Source organism: Amyelois transitella, chromosome 10, assembly GCF_032362555.1.
Source record: "Amyelois transitella isolate CPQ chromosome 10, ilAmyTran1.1, whole genome shotgun sequence".
Lineage (NCBI taxonomy): Eukaryota > Metazoa > Arthropoda > Insecta > Lepidoptera > Pyralidae > Amyelois > Amyelois transitella.
In genome coordinates this window covers 3,189,450-3,204,085 of record NC_083513.1, presented here as the reverse complement: position 1 = coordinate 3,204,085, position 14,636 = coordinate 3,189,450, and positions in this window count along the sequence as shown.

Sequence of the window (14,636 nt, the reverse complement as noted above, 5' to 3'; positions counted from 1 at the left end):
TCACTTTGTGAGGGTCGAAGTTAGCACAAAAGTTATGAACTAGATGGTACGGAACGCTAAGTGAATCATATCACTCGCATACTGTCGTTAACAGAACTCTGGTCTAGATAAACTTGGTCTGAAGTAAGTACACTGAAAAAGTAATGAAGACAGGTAAAGGTTATTTGACTCGACAGGTTGGGGTAACCAGGAGTTGTATTTTTCAAAAACTTATATATTAATCGCATTACAATATAAACAATATATATGTATATATCTTTTCGAGAACCACCCGGTGATCTTAAAAATTTAACCCTCAGACTTAAAAAGCATCTTCAGTGTTAGTTTTCACATATTCGATGCGACATCAATAAAAGAGATAAAATACATTAAAGGCAGAAACTTGAGCATTAGAAATTCAGTTATCATTTAACCGTCGATCCCCTGAAGGCATGTTTAAACAAGTTCCCCCTAGACGGGTCCTGTAACTTTTAATCGTTGGAACTCCGAGCAAAGATACGGATTCCTTCCTCGTTTAGTTAAAGTGCTTGTAATTATATTTGGGAACAGGGTCTTGTGATATGGAGCGTATTAACCGACCTATTTGGTAATTGATCTTAAAATATTCAGTGGTAATCGTTGTAATGACTATGTAGGAACTAATGTCTGATAGTGATCTAGAATTAGATTACCAGGCTATTTAGACAATTTAACTAAATTATTTAGTTTTAGACAATTTAGTTTTACTTGACTTCTTTTAACGTTTTGAGCTTGTCGACTCACGATTATGCTACATGCACAGATTGTACAGTCGCAGAGAAAAAAATGTAAAAAAAATAAACACCAACGGCCAGAAGTAATTCAGTTTAAAAGCGGCCCGCACCAATTGCAATACAATAAACTCTTCAAAGTCGTCAAACTGTAGTGCGGCGGCAGAAACGTTTGAACGCGGAATTTGATGAGACGTGTTTGAAGTGTTTCTTGTATTACAACTTAATGAGGGTTTGTAAACCAAATTACTTCTTTTTCTTCTTCTTAAACCGAATTAATATTTGCCAACTGCACCCTAACTCAAACAGACTTAAAAATACTCGAAGAATAAATTAGAGGAAGAATTAATTAAATTAGAGGACTTTTGCGTACGACGAAAAAATAATATAATATAATTCCCGTTCCCTAAGAAATTTTGGAAAATCCTCTTAGTATGCCCCTAGACCAATTTTCAAGTTGTGTGTGTTAATATATCAGTCTGTCATTCACTTTCTTCCTTTATACATTTGAATAAGACCCAAGTCAATCAAAAACAACTCAGTTTGCATCATGCAACCCACACCCAACAAAAATATCATCATTAACATACTTAAAAATTAAACAAAACTGCAATAAAATACAAGGACAAAAGGACTTGATGGCATAGGGTTGCACGCAGGCCAATTTCATTATGTAAATTTGTATGAAATGTATGTGAAACGACGGCGTACGTCCCTAATTGATGAGCAAATTTACATGCTAATAAAATCCATTTGCGGTATGTAGAATGCACGTAATTGCAGTGCAAATTCGATAACAGAGGACATACTGCGAGCAATGGACACAATGAGCTTTTAATTCCGATAATGTTGTCGCAGCATCAGGATTGGAAAGATTTGAAAGTACAAAACTACTACACTTATATATTTTTTCTGTATTTTTGTAAGTATCGAAAAAACATATATGCATACACATAATCACAATTCGAATGGACTAGAAGGCTATGATGATTAAGTATGGATTAAGATGGAATTGAGATAGTGAAAGGTTGCTAGAACATACATACATACATATAGTCACGTCTATATCCCTTGCGGCGTAGACAGAGCCAACAGTCTTGAAAAGACGATAGGCCACGTTCAGCTTTTTGGCTTGATGATAGAATTGAGATTCAAATAGTGACAGGTTGCTAGCCCATCGCCTATAAGAAGAATCCCAAGTTTATAAGCCTATCCCTAAGTCGCCTTTTATGACATCTATGGAAAAGAGAAGGAGTGGTCATATTCTTCTTATTGGTGCCGGGAACCACACGGCACTAAAGCAAAAAGAAAACCAAGCAACCAATATTTTTAGCCTCAACCTTTCCCTTGATTGACTTTTACAATCTTCATGGGAAGAAAAGCAGCCCACATACACTACTTTTCTTTTCTTCTACCAGACCAGCACGAAAACTTGCACTGGTAAGAGATGAAGTGGTCCTATTCATAAGTGCCAGGAACCACACGGCATAGTGGAAAGTCAGCTTTGAGAGAAAATACATAAACTAAGGAGGGGAATTACTCTCTGGAAACGTTTGTTCTTGTTTCCACCGAATTTAGAATAGCGAATGAAATTTTCACAAAATTTAAAGCAATTACAAAATAGAAGTTCAACAAAAAGTTGATGAAAATAGACTGCAATGCTAGCAGTATGGAGAACATTCCTTTTAAACAGACTGCTTTTTTTTATAAACCTTTTTCTGACATTCCAGTTTTGTAGAATATTGTTAAATAACACACATAAAATTCCAACTACATCAGCTCAAATTTACTCGACATATTTCAAGGGCTTGGATACCTATTAGGGTCAACAAATTTCTCGTTTATAAGACGAAAAAGAACACAACATAACCAAGCTTTGCCAAAAAGTATCATGTATCTTTTACATGCTGTCTCTAGCAGTCTCCAGTTTGAAAGCGATGTTCAAAAAGCAGCCTGAAGGGAGGAATATAAAAAAAAGTACCTCAATGGGGTACGTTCCGATAAAAGGTCATGAGAAGATTGCTAAGTAGGAGGAGGAGGTAGAAAGGTACCAAAAGGTAAGTAGTAGTCATTGCATGTGGAAAGTTAAGACCATTGACCCCTACCGAAAAAGGCGTCACCTTAAGTAGGTACGTCTGTTACTTTAAGATACTTTAATGATAAAGAGAAAATCAAATTTGTTATTATAAAAAGTCAGTTCCCAAAATAATAAAATAACTCTGTAACGGACATACTTTCAATTCACCAAACGAAACCAATTTTAGAAGAGCCAATATTTCACGAGAAAAATATCGAATTTTCATAGCAAAATTTTAAGAATAACACAAATTATTTCGATAGGATGTTGAAATGTTCGGAAGATTATTTAACGGTCCATCGATTACAAAGGTCTCAAAGGAATTTCGACCTTATCAGGCAAGAAATTGTAATTATGTTTCATGTACCCGAGGACCTTAATTGAAGCCCAGCTCTGGACATTTTGTTGATTTAATATTCGTTTACCTGTATAAATTAATCTTAAGATTTCTTGCGGAGTGGTTGTGAAAATTTTGTATTTTACTCAACCAAGATTTCTTAATACGTGTATAGTTTGTAGACCAAGGTAGAACATACTACTTACTAAATAATATCTTCAAAACTACAAAATTTGTAGTCGACGTTTATTCCTGATTATATTTCAAAATGGAATTTCTACTTATCATGTATTTGCTTAAAAATTAAAAAAATATTTTTATTTATTCGGACTACATAAATGATATAGTATGTAATTATTAAAATTAGAATGTATGTAATTGAATTATGATTATATTGATTAGAATATAAATTGTCATGGTTTCGAAAAGTAAGTTGTGTATATTTTTGAACATACCAAAAAGTTATGAATTCTAACTAATATTATATAAATGTGAAAGTATGTAAGTGTTTGTCTACTGGACCTATCTTCTTAATATTTCGCATATATAATATAGAGGAAGTATGCAGGGATCGTGGCAAGTGGAAAGAGGTAGTCTCTGCCTACCCCTCCGGGAAAGAGGCGTGAGTTTATGTATGTATGTATGTATGTATAATATAGAGTCTGAATAAAGACAAGATACCTTTCATCCTGGTACTTCTATAGTTTCCGTGCCATTTGCAAAAAAAACCTGTATTCTTTTGTATGTGGCGCCAAATTCGCACGGGCGGAGCCGTGGGTATAGCTAGTTAATTCATAAATCTCAGGAAAATGTATTAGCATTTTGTATGGGTTTTGTCTGACCCAGACCTCGAGGTTTCGTATTGGCTTTCAAGTATAAGTTATAACGAGTAACCTGATACTTTGCGGCCCTCCGGCGTTAACTGGGGCCTTGATTGGAGCGTCCAGCATTTATAGGGTTTCAGCACTCGAATGTTATTGATATTTTCCTGTAGATTTATTTATGTGCCGTGTGGCTCCCGGCACTAATACAAAAAAGAATAGAACCACTCTGTCTCTTTCCTATGGATGTCGTAAAAGGCGACTAAGGGATAGGCTTACAAACTTGGAATTCTTTTTTAGGCGATGGGTTAGCAACCTGTCACTATTTGAAACTCAATTCTATTATTAAACCAAATAGCTGAACGTGGCCCTTCAGTCTTTTCAAGACTGTTAGCTCTGTCTACCCCGCAAGGGATATAAACGTGACCATATGTATGTATGTAGATTTATTTATTTCTTGAAATGATATACCTGAGTTATATAAATAGAAATAGATCTATTTCTATTTGAGAAAATTATACCTAATCAACTCGCGGTTACACTCACTTTAAAATTGTTAACTATGTTCTAGTTATGTTTCTGTAAAGTTTCATCAAAATCCGTTTGGTAGTTTTTTGATGAAAGACTAAACAAAACGTGCATGATTACCTACTATTGTATTTGTAAGTTGAATGCACTTAAAACGTTCAACGAATAATTAACCTTCATTAAATAGTTTTAATTTAAAAAATCACAAAACAATTTATTACACCAAAGTATAAAATCAATTATAACTTATCAAAAACAAATATTGTTTTAGGCTTTATAATTTGATGGATTCTAGCCCCGCATTGATAAAGTTACAAACAAACTCTATTAATGTTACAAAATACTAATATTAATATTAAGCCTTTGAGTACTTTAGGGTATTATACACTCTAAAAGCCCTCATCTTCTAATATAATAAAAACCAAAAATGTTTGATACATACGACACTCACAAAAAATATTCTATTACATTCTTGAGGAGGGAGGGAGTGAGACGGCAGATGTTCCAAACATTCATTGCTGGGTTTCTATACGCAGTTATGGAATTTCTGTAATAAAATTAAGCGATCCGCCTTCTGCTGCCAGTAGGGTTGTCAAGGGTCGCATTTGGCAAAATTAACAGATAATCTATGAAATATTTTTGGGTATTGATATAAATCTTATCTTTAATTATATTAATACATTTTTAAAATTAATTCTGAAAAATCATACACTTATATTAAAAGGTAAGTGTACGAGTTTTAGTCTAAGCTATTAATAAAGCAGCGTTCAAACAAACAAACTCTTCAGAGTTTGTTTGTTTGAACGCGCTAATCCCAGGAACTACTGGTTCGAATTGAAAAATTATTTTTATGTTGAATAAACGCTGCAACTAAGAGGAGCAAATAAATAATGGAAAATGTCAAAAAAACGGGGAAGTTATTCATCCTTGAGGGGTTCAATGATGCCCAAAATAACTATTCCACGCGGACGAAGTCGCGGGCACAGCTAGTAATATATACGGTAGGTTTACATAATAGAACCAAAATTATGTACATTATGGTGATCATCTCCTTGTTTGACATCATTAAGTTTGATGACCTCTATGTAATTTTCAATCGCACACACAAATTTGACAGTGATAGAAGGTTTTTAAAGAATCTGTTTTACTGTTATTACGGTTACTTAGCGAATCTTTTTTCTGCTTTTTATTTAACAAATAAGTACTTCTAATATTTTTATGATGCGAGTACTAAGTATTTTTTTTATTTATGTCTTTCTTCCGTTTCAATATCACAGTTCGCTCAACCGCAGTATATGATATTCGCAAAACCTCATATACACAGATAAGCTACATCATATTCTCGTCAAAACACATTCAATGTCGGTTTTTTTTATTTTCAAATTATTGCCAGCCCTGCGTCTAGTACTGACGACAGCTGTAGTGAAATAATAATCTTGCGGTAGGAAATCTCGACCGTGCACACGGTGCACTTAGTAAAAATCAAGTAAAGGATACTTAAACAGAAATCCATCGGCCCCAAGTTTTCATGGAATCAAAAGGCGCTATCATTCAATCATTTGTCTTCTAAAAACACTGAAAAGCTAAAAATAATTAAAAATTAAATTAAAAAAATACACTTCCAGAATATAAAACAAACAATATTTTTTCACAATGCTACATTTAAAATTCGCTTAGCATCAAAACAAAAACAACAGTTGACCCAGAAAACGTAAAAGGGGCGTTTATTAAAACGTAATAAGCTGAAACGAAGGGGTTCTTAACTCTCATGCAAAATAATGTGCGCACAGAAAAATTACAGCTTTCACATTGGACCCTTACTAAAATGGCAACCTGGCATTGGGCACGTGATATTTGCACGTGAAAAATATTTTTTATTTCACAAATACATACCTACAAATGGCATATGCCCAAAGTGGATTAGGCTAGGTGGGCCGTTGGCGTCATAGAATAGAAAGTGTGAATAAATAAATTATGAACTACATATAAGAATTTATGTAACTTATAGGGATTTAAGGAAGGAAGGAAGTATGCAGAGATCGTGGCAAGTGGAAAGAGGTAGTCTCTGCCTACCCCTTCGAGAAAGAGGCGTGATTTTATGTATGTATGTATGTAATAAGGATTTAATGCGGCGAAGGCTCCATATAACCATAATAACATTTCTTGCAAAAAAATAAGATACCATTTTGCAGGTATCACTCTAATTCAAGGTCACAATATCACAACAAATCAACACAAAAAATAAAGCTTATACAATATGATATAATATGAAGTGTCAATTCCATATTTTCCATGTTGTACGACATCTCGCCTGTATAACAGCTGGCCTGAGGCCAAATTGCGGGGACCACGATCAAGTGCCGACACTTTATAACCACCAAGTTATGGAAGAAAGCCTTTACATAACTACGGGCCATTTCTGTCCAACATTTCAAAGTTTAAATGTGAAGACGACGCCGGCGAAAATTACTAGCTTTTGTTTGTGGCTTCCATACCATGAGACTTTATAACAACTTCATAAGTTCATTAGGTATATTTTTAAATTGAATTTAAAAAACTTTTTAGTTTACGTCATAATAATAAAAGTGATCAAATAAAAATCCATAAGTACTACAAAAAAATTACCTTTGTGAAATCAATGGTCTGTCAGGACCGTAAACTAGCAAGTTCGATCCCCGGTCGGGTCTTAATGGTTATTTTTATTGGCATTTCAGTCTTTCAAGACTGTTTGAGCAGTCTACCCCGCAAGGGATATAGACCTGATTATTTATTGTACGAGGTTTATTTTTATAATAAGAGATAAAAATATCTTGTGCTGTACATGAAATGCGTTGAACGTAATACGGAAACTTTTCACATAAATAAAGTGCTGCATTGCCTCACTCGGGAACAAGAAAACTGGGTTGTGTGTCTAGTACGCAATTGGTAGTCTTTAATATCCGAATAACGTTTTATTGCAAATACCTACATAGCTGATGAAAAATGTTACTTGTGACGACGCTAATTTTTGTAAAACGTAGACTAGGAACGGAATGTATCTAACATTCAGTGAAATTTTATAAAATAATGCGGCCTACACTTTTCAGAAATGATATGTGACTTAGATACTCCGTCAGCTCTCGAATTTTCCCCCCGTGGATATGATATTTTTGCTAATAAGGGATTGGAAAATTATTTGGTTTTACACAAGTAAAAATTGGCTGAGTTAGAACTATAAACTAAAAAAAAAACTTTAAAAAAATTAGAAATGACAGTGAATCTCATCAAAAAAACGCGCCTATTTAGTTGATATATCTCTGCCTATCTCTCCAGCAAAGATGCCACTCGCCCAAGCTGATCAAGAACTTATGGCAATTTTATAACGGACACGGGCCCCGATAATTTTTTGCAAGGTCGAAATATGAACACCTTTACAACGCTCATTTCACTAGTAAATCAAATTCAGGCTTGTTAAAGGTTTTCATATTTCGTGATGAAAATTTTACACGAGAATGATATATGCATTTTGACTGAAATTTGCGCCGTACATTGTGATAGTAACCGCCCAATTTATAATACTTTCGGAACATTTCAACAGGAAAAGGAAGAGTAATGTTATATAGCTAATGCTTTTTAATGCTCATTCTTTTTTCTTATTGTTTTAATGTATGTACACTTAACACTGTTAGCCTAAAGCTTCGTTTCTTTTTCTTGTATGTACCTACGTAAAATCTTTATTGCACAGAAATTTACATAGTTACAAGAAAAAATACATAGTTATAAAAGAAATAAGTCACTTGCAATTCTTCGTTCGTTTGTGGCAAACTTGATTAGCATGTTATAATTAAATACTATCAATAATGCACTAAGTGTAAAAAGATTAGTTAAGGTTTTTTTAGGTTTAAGCGTCATTAATAAAGGTCATTATTTAGTTAGAAAATTTTCATCAAAAAGTTTAGTGTGGATTCCGGCACCTAGGACCAGAGTTTTTCCCATGGATGACGGAAGTCGTAAAAGGCCACTAAGGGAATGGCTAAAACTTCTTGTTGGTTGGCAATGGGCTAGCAACCTGTCACTATTAGAATTACTGAAAAGCTGAATGTGGCTCTTCAGTTTTTCCTAGACTATTAGTTCATCTACCCCGCAAGGGATTTAGTAGTGATTATATATTTGTACAACAAAACTATAAAACAAAGAGCTACAGAAGACGAAGTCAAAAGATTGAAAGAGCATTATTTATTCTCAATTCAAAAGATGTCTACAAAGTTAGCTAAGACGCAAAAACGTAAAAACCAATTAATGTAAGTAATGTTTCTGAATATTTTTACGTAACATTTTGTCCTGACATTTGAGATAAAGACCCTTCTCCAGATCAAAACAAAGTATGTATTATGCAAAGGTATTGAAATAATAATAAAAAAATTCTTAAAGAGATAACTCTTAAGTGGAAATGTCAATCTTTCCAAGTTATGTTACTATGCTTAAATAAAATTATTTGTTGAAAATGTCATACTCAAGCACTGAATAATGCTAATCGCATTGTATTGAGTGATGTCTAAATGAATACATATAAGTTAACATCACATTTCACAGTTTGAGTTAATATTAACTACCGCTAGGATCTTTTTCTTAAAGAAAGTTTCAATTTTTGTGGTTACAAGGGCTTTAAAGATTGAATTGGGAAGATGAACTTTCCCTAAGAAATTGTAACGTCCGTAAAACATATATTATTTCAATTACTATAGTCCGTTTTGGATGGACTTTTTAGTGTGGTTATAGTTGGATATCATTTGTAGGTTGAAAGTTTCACCTGAGCAACGCATAAGGTAGGCTTGTATTTACACACGGTTTAACTTGTTTGACTCCAAAAGACTTATAATAGTAAACTTTTGGTCTATTCAAGACTGTTGACTCTGCCTACCTTGTAAGCAATAAATACGTGTTTATATTTAAATTCTTATGTTAAAGTTATTCTCCTTGCATGAATCTTTCCACTCTTACAATTTACATGTTACATCGATTTCATTATATCGAAATAATAGTGAACGCGCAGAGAAGCAGAAATCAAAATAATACATCTCTTGTTTATTCGAATCCAATCTCGCCTTCAATTTCGTTGCCATGATAATACTATATTTTTGCTGATTCTCGAATATTTCAATATGTTTGCGTGGCATGCCTGTTCAGTATATTCAGACATCGTAAAGGTTAGATTATACCACGGGGACTCGCGACTGTGACCGGCAACGCAGAATCGCAAATCCCAAAAAAATATTTTAATCTTTAATTATCGTGCTGTGTCGAAAGAATATGAATTTCTTTGCGATCAAGAAATAAAAAGGTACCCCGTCACTAAAGCATAGCAGCGGAGGTTGCTCTCAGAAACATACAAAGATGAGACAACGGATAAATACAGTAAACGTAGGATCTTAAATATGTAGTTGTTATAATGTGGCATTAGAATTTTAATTTGTTCATCAATTCATAATGGGTCTGACCTTTTTACACTCTGAACACATAATAATTTATCTTCAACTCACTTCAAAGCAAGTTACTTATTATTTAAGTTAGTAAAGCATAGCTGTCAAATCTTGCGCAGCTATGGAACACCAACTTTACGGCGGAATGTAATAACCGAGATAGCAACGTTTTCGCGTACATAATGCCTACAATTTGAAATCGCGAAATGCTCTGCAGGACCATTCGCGAGATATTCTCTACTTCCCAGAAAAAAATATAACGGATTTTTATTATCTAACCGTAACCGTAAGCGCAGAAGACATTTCGGTGTCTGCTTCGTTATTATGGAACGGTTCAATATTTAAGAGGTCTATTATTTCCTATCTGATAGAACTTTCTTTTTATTGTTACGCCTCATATTGTCTTTGAATTCAAGGTAAATTATAGCTACATGTTGTTAACTGTTGAAAAAATCTGATTGTAATGATCGTTACTTACTTACACTGAAAATTGTATGGTCTTACTTAACTATCAACAAAAAAGGCGCACAGGTTCTTATTAATAATCATCTAATTCGAACATTGAATACATTAATTTTCTTTAATTAATTAACTGAATTAATAACGGAAAACATCGTGAGGAAACGTACATATTCAAGAAACATATTATGTCACCATGATCCAATATGAGTGACTTTCCAAGATTGTGGAAGTGAGACAGAAATCGATTCATGTAAAAACCTTCCCGTACTCCAGGATCACAGACCCCGGTTTCCATATTAATTTCTTCAGACCTCGGTTAGTTATCATCTACCCTTTACACTGAATTCAGTTTAAAATTTAATACGTCCCAATTTATTATTTTTGGCAAATATTCTCAAAAAGTACTGTAATAAAAGTGTTTCATTGTTCTACCAACATTTCGATAAAATCAAATTTAGGTACGTTTCGTTGCACGATTTTATGCCTTCATAAAATTTCACTTGCCTGTTGTTTTATTTTCGTATAGGCCGATATGAAAATTTGATTGCGCATATCGGAACGACGTTACGTACTCTTCATTTTAATTGAATGTGATAAAAAAACAATCTGCATTATGCAAAATAATATTTCTTAAATGAAATTAATTAATGAATTCAACAACAATTATTGAAAATAGTTTAATAGGTTCATGTTTTACATATGTTGTTGTTTAGATACCAATAAAATTAGTGTGCAGTAAATTGGAATACGTACATTTTTGCCAGGAGCTGAGAATAAAATCAAAAGAAAATTTCCAAACTTATACAATTTGCTATTTATTATTTTGGTTCGAAATTGTCTAGTCGTACATATTTAGGTAGTTCGAACTTGAAGAATATATAATCTAGTTACTTACACACGCAATTTTCTTCAAGTCCTTTTTGGTTAAATCGGACCAAACATTGTATTGAAATTTTTCTATTGATTTTCTTTGGCAGCTGTTTTTAAACAACTGTTAAAAAACACAAAAGTTTAATGCAGTTTACAAACTGTTTTTTCATATTAATATTTTCTGCATTCGTTTACAATTAAAATAATAACCAAGGCTCCAGTGCAATTCATTCAAGTCTACCATCAGCTGTCAGCTGTCCGAATAATGTTTAAAGAGTATTAACACAGGACAAGTTTCCACATAAATCGGGCGGGTTATTGCGGGGCCGGACGGCTTCAACCATCTGTGTTACAAGTTACAACTTTTAAACAAGCTTACTAAGTAATTTTAACGACCTTTTTTTGACTCGCTACTCATTAAAAGTTGTCACTTTTATATATGTAGGTTTACATCATTAATTTGAAGTATTTACATGTTCTTTTTTAACGATAAATGTTGAATCTTAATTTGAAATTGAGGCAAAACTAATTCGGGTTTCTAAAGATTCTGTAGTTGAACTTATTTACCTTATCCGACATTCACAAGATGTATGGATTTTTCTTATTCTTAAGCGCCGAGAACCACACGGCACATTCCGCTTTACCGTTAATCATTAAGTAATAGACAAACAAGCAAACACACTGTCCTATTATAATAATTTAAGTATGAATTTTAATACATAACCTAAGTAGAACAGGTACAAGAAAAAAGCAGCTTTAAATTGTTTTACGGCCTAAAAGTTAAGGTGATCCGTTCATAATAGATATTCCGAGGCCATCAATTTTTCCTCTTCGCGTATTTCGTTTCGAGCCTCGAAACGTTTAGTGCAAATTGAGTTGGCGGGAATTCTGGCAAATCACTTTCGTTGTACTTTTCACGCACATACCTGTATATTCTTGGTATTATTAGGTTTCTCTTGCCACGTAGACTGTGAAATATAATCAAGAGAAAGGCTGATAAACTTGATTCTTCTCTAAGGCGATGGTCTAGCTAAAGTTTTTTATTGGAAACTAGCTGTGCCCGCGACTTCAACCGCGTGGAATAGTTATTTTGGGCATTATTGAAGCCCTCAAAGATTTCCCCGTCTTTTTTTTTTCACATTTCCCATTATTTCTTCGCTCCCAAAAGTTGCAGCGTGATGTATTATAGCCTATAGCCTTCCTCGATAAATAGTCGTTCTCGATAATAGATAATAGAGATTAGCGCGTTCAAACAAACAAACAAACTCTTCAGCTTTATAATATTAGTACAGATTAGTTACTAGTAAGTCATGTAAAATATAAAGATGACTGGCTTAAACCTATATACGTACCACTGATTTAATGGCATGAATAAAGTTTTGATAAAGTAACAAAAACACTTCACAGCGCTAATACAACAAGAAATACTGAAAAGTATGAAGAAATGTAGATAAATTAGGATTCTAATTACTAATTCTAATATGAATTACGCCGTTAAAACACGAGTACAAAGATAATCTGATGATGATTTCAAAATTGGAAGATCGCAAATATAAATTTAAATTATTGAATTACTCGCTTATAATACAGATCTCAAGAAGTGTTCGTTTGCGATTCCAATAACTGAGGAAAATCACGCAGAAATCCTAACTGCCTCAGTGACTGATGAGGTTTCCTAAAGCTCAATCTCAATGTTGAAATTAGATATGAATATTATTATCCACGAACAAACCTAAGAAATGTTTTCAATAAAAATGGGTTATTCAAGATTCAGATGGTTTTTTTTTTTTTTTGACAAATTACACAGATTGAGTTAGCCTCGAAGTAAGTTCGAGACTTGTGTTACGAGATAGGCACTAACTCAACGATACTATATTTTATAATAAATACTTATATAGATAAACATCCAAGACCCAGGCCAATCAGAAAAAGTTATTTTCTCATCATGCCCTGGCCGGGATTCGAACCCAGAACCTCCGTTTGTTAATCGTTTGTTAATTGGCTTTAATTTAAAAACTAACTAAACGGTTAAAACCCATTTTCGTGACAGTAAAATGATCATTTTAAGTTTTCTATAGTACAATATTACGCCATTTCGTATATTTGTTGTGTTTTACAAAGATTTTAGCAAATCTTAAGCTATTCTGTTCATAGAATTTGGAATAATTTTCCGTTTCCGCAACATTTAAATTATTTTATCTTTCGTTCCCTTTATCAAAGTATATTTATGCTTGCATTTTCAGCTTTATCTGCTTTAAATTATTAGGTACATTATAATAAATATATTAATTTGGCAAAGATGTTGACTATAAACGTATTAGTTTAATCTACCTACATAGAAATAGTCAAGTCTATATCCTTTGCGGGGTAGACAGAGCCAGCCAACAGTCTTGAAATGACTAAACGACCTCGTTAAGCTGTATGACTTTATGATGGAAATGTGATTCAAATAGTGACAGGTTGCTAGCCCATCGCCTACAAGTGCAATCCCAGTTACGAAGCCTATCCTATAGTCACCTTTTACGACATCCACGGGAAAGATATCCTGTTTCTACTATATATCACTTGACTCATAAAAACAACGCGTAAAAAATATTCTTACACCAACGCGCAATGTTAACTATTTAAATTTAAGATTTTGAACAGCAAGTATCCAATTTACCCAAGTTAAAGCAAACACTACTCTGGAAATGAGTGTCGAGGAAAACCAATTTGATGGCGAGTGGCTACTCAGAGCCTGCCGTATTGCTTCTATCCGCCACTGTTATAACCAAGAAGAATGAGTTTTAATTTTAACTTTTTCGCCGATTCTCGCTTAAGAGTTCTTGTTTAACAAGATACCGCTGCTCTTTTGTAGTCTCCGCTAACTTTAGCCTGTTCCAGGCGAACCAATTTCAACTTCTTTAATTTGAAAAGAGTCTTTTGCGTGCAAATCAGCTGTGGAGGCGTTAGTATTCGTAAGTGGCTGGTAGATTGTCAAATAAAGTGCAAAAAGAGACTTGTGCAATTGGATGCTTACTTAACATACATATATACGGGGTAAACAGAGCCAACTGTCTCAAAAAGTCTGCAAAGCTGCATTCAGCTGTATGTCTTATTGATTGAATTACTAATTTAAGTCGAATTGGAAAATTAAACGGTTGTAATTTAAAAATTAAAAGCTGATAATTTTCCAACTCGAAAAGGGGGGGCTTATTAACTTGGAATGTGCTAGCAACCTGTCATTACATATTTGAATCACAATTCCATCATTGGGCCATACAGCTGAACGTGGCCTTTCAGTAATTTCAACTCTGTCTACTCTGTCTACCCTATAAGCGATATTAAGTGATT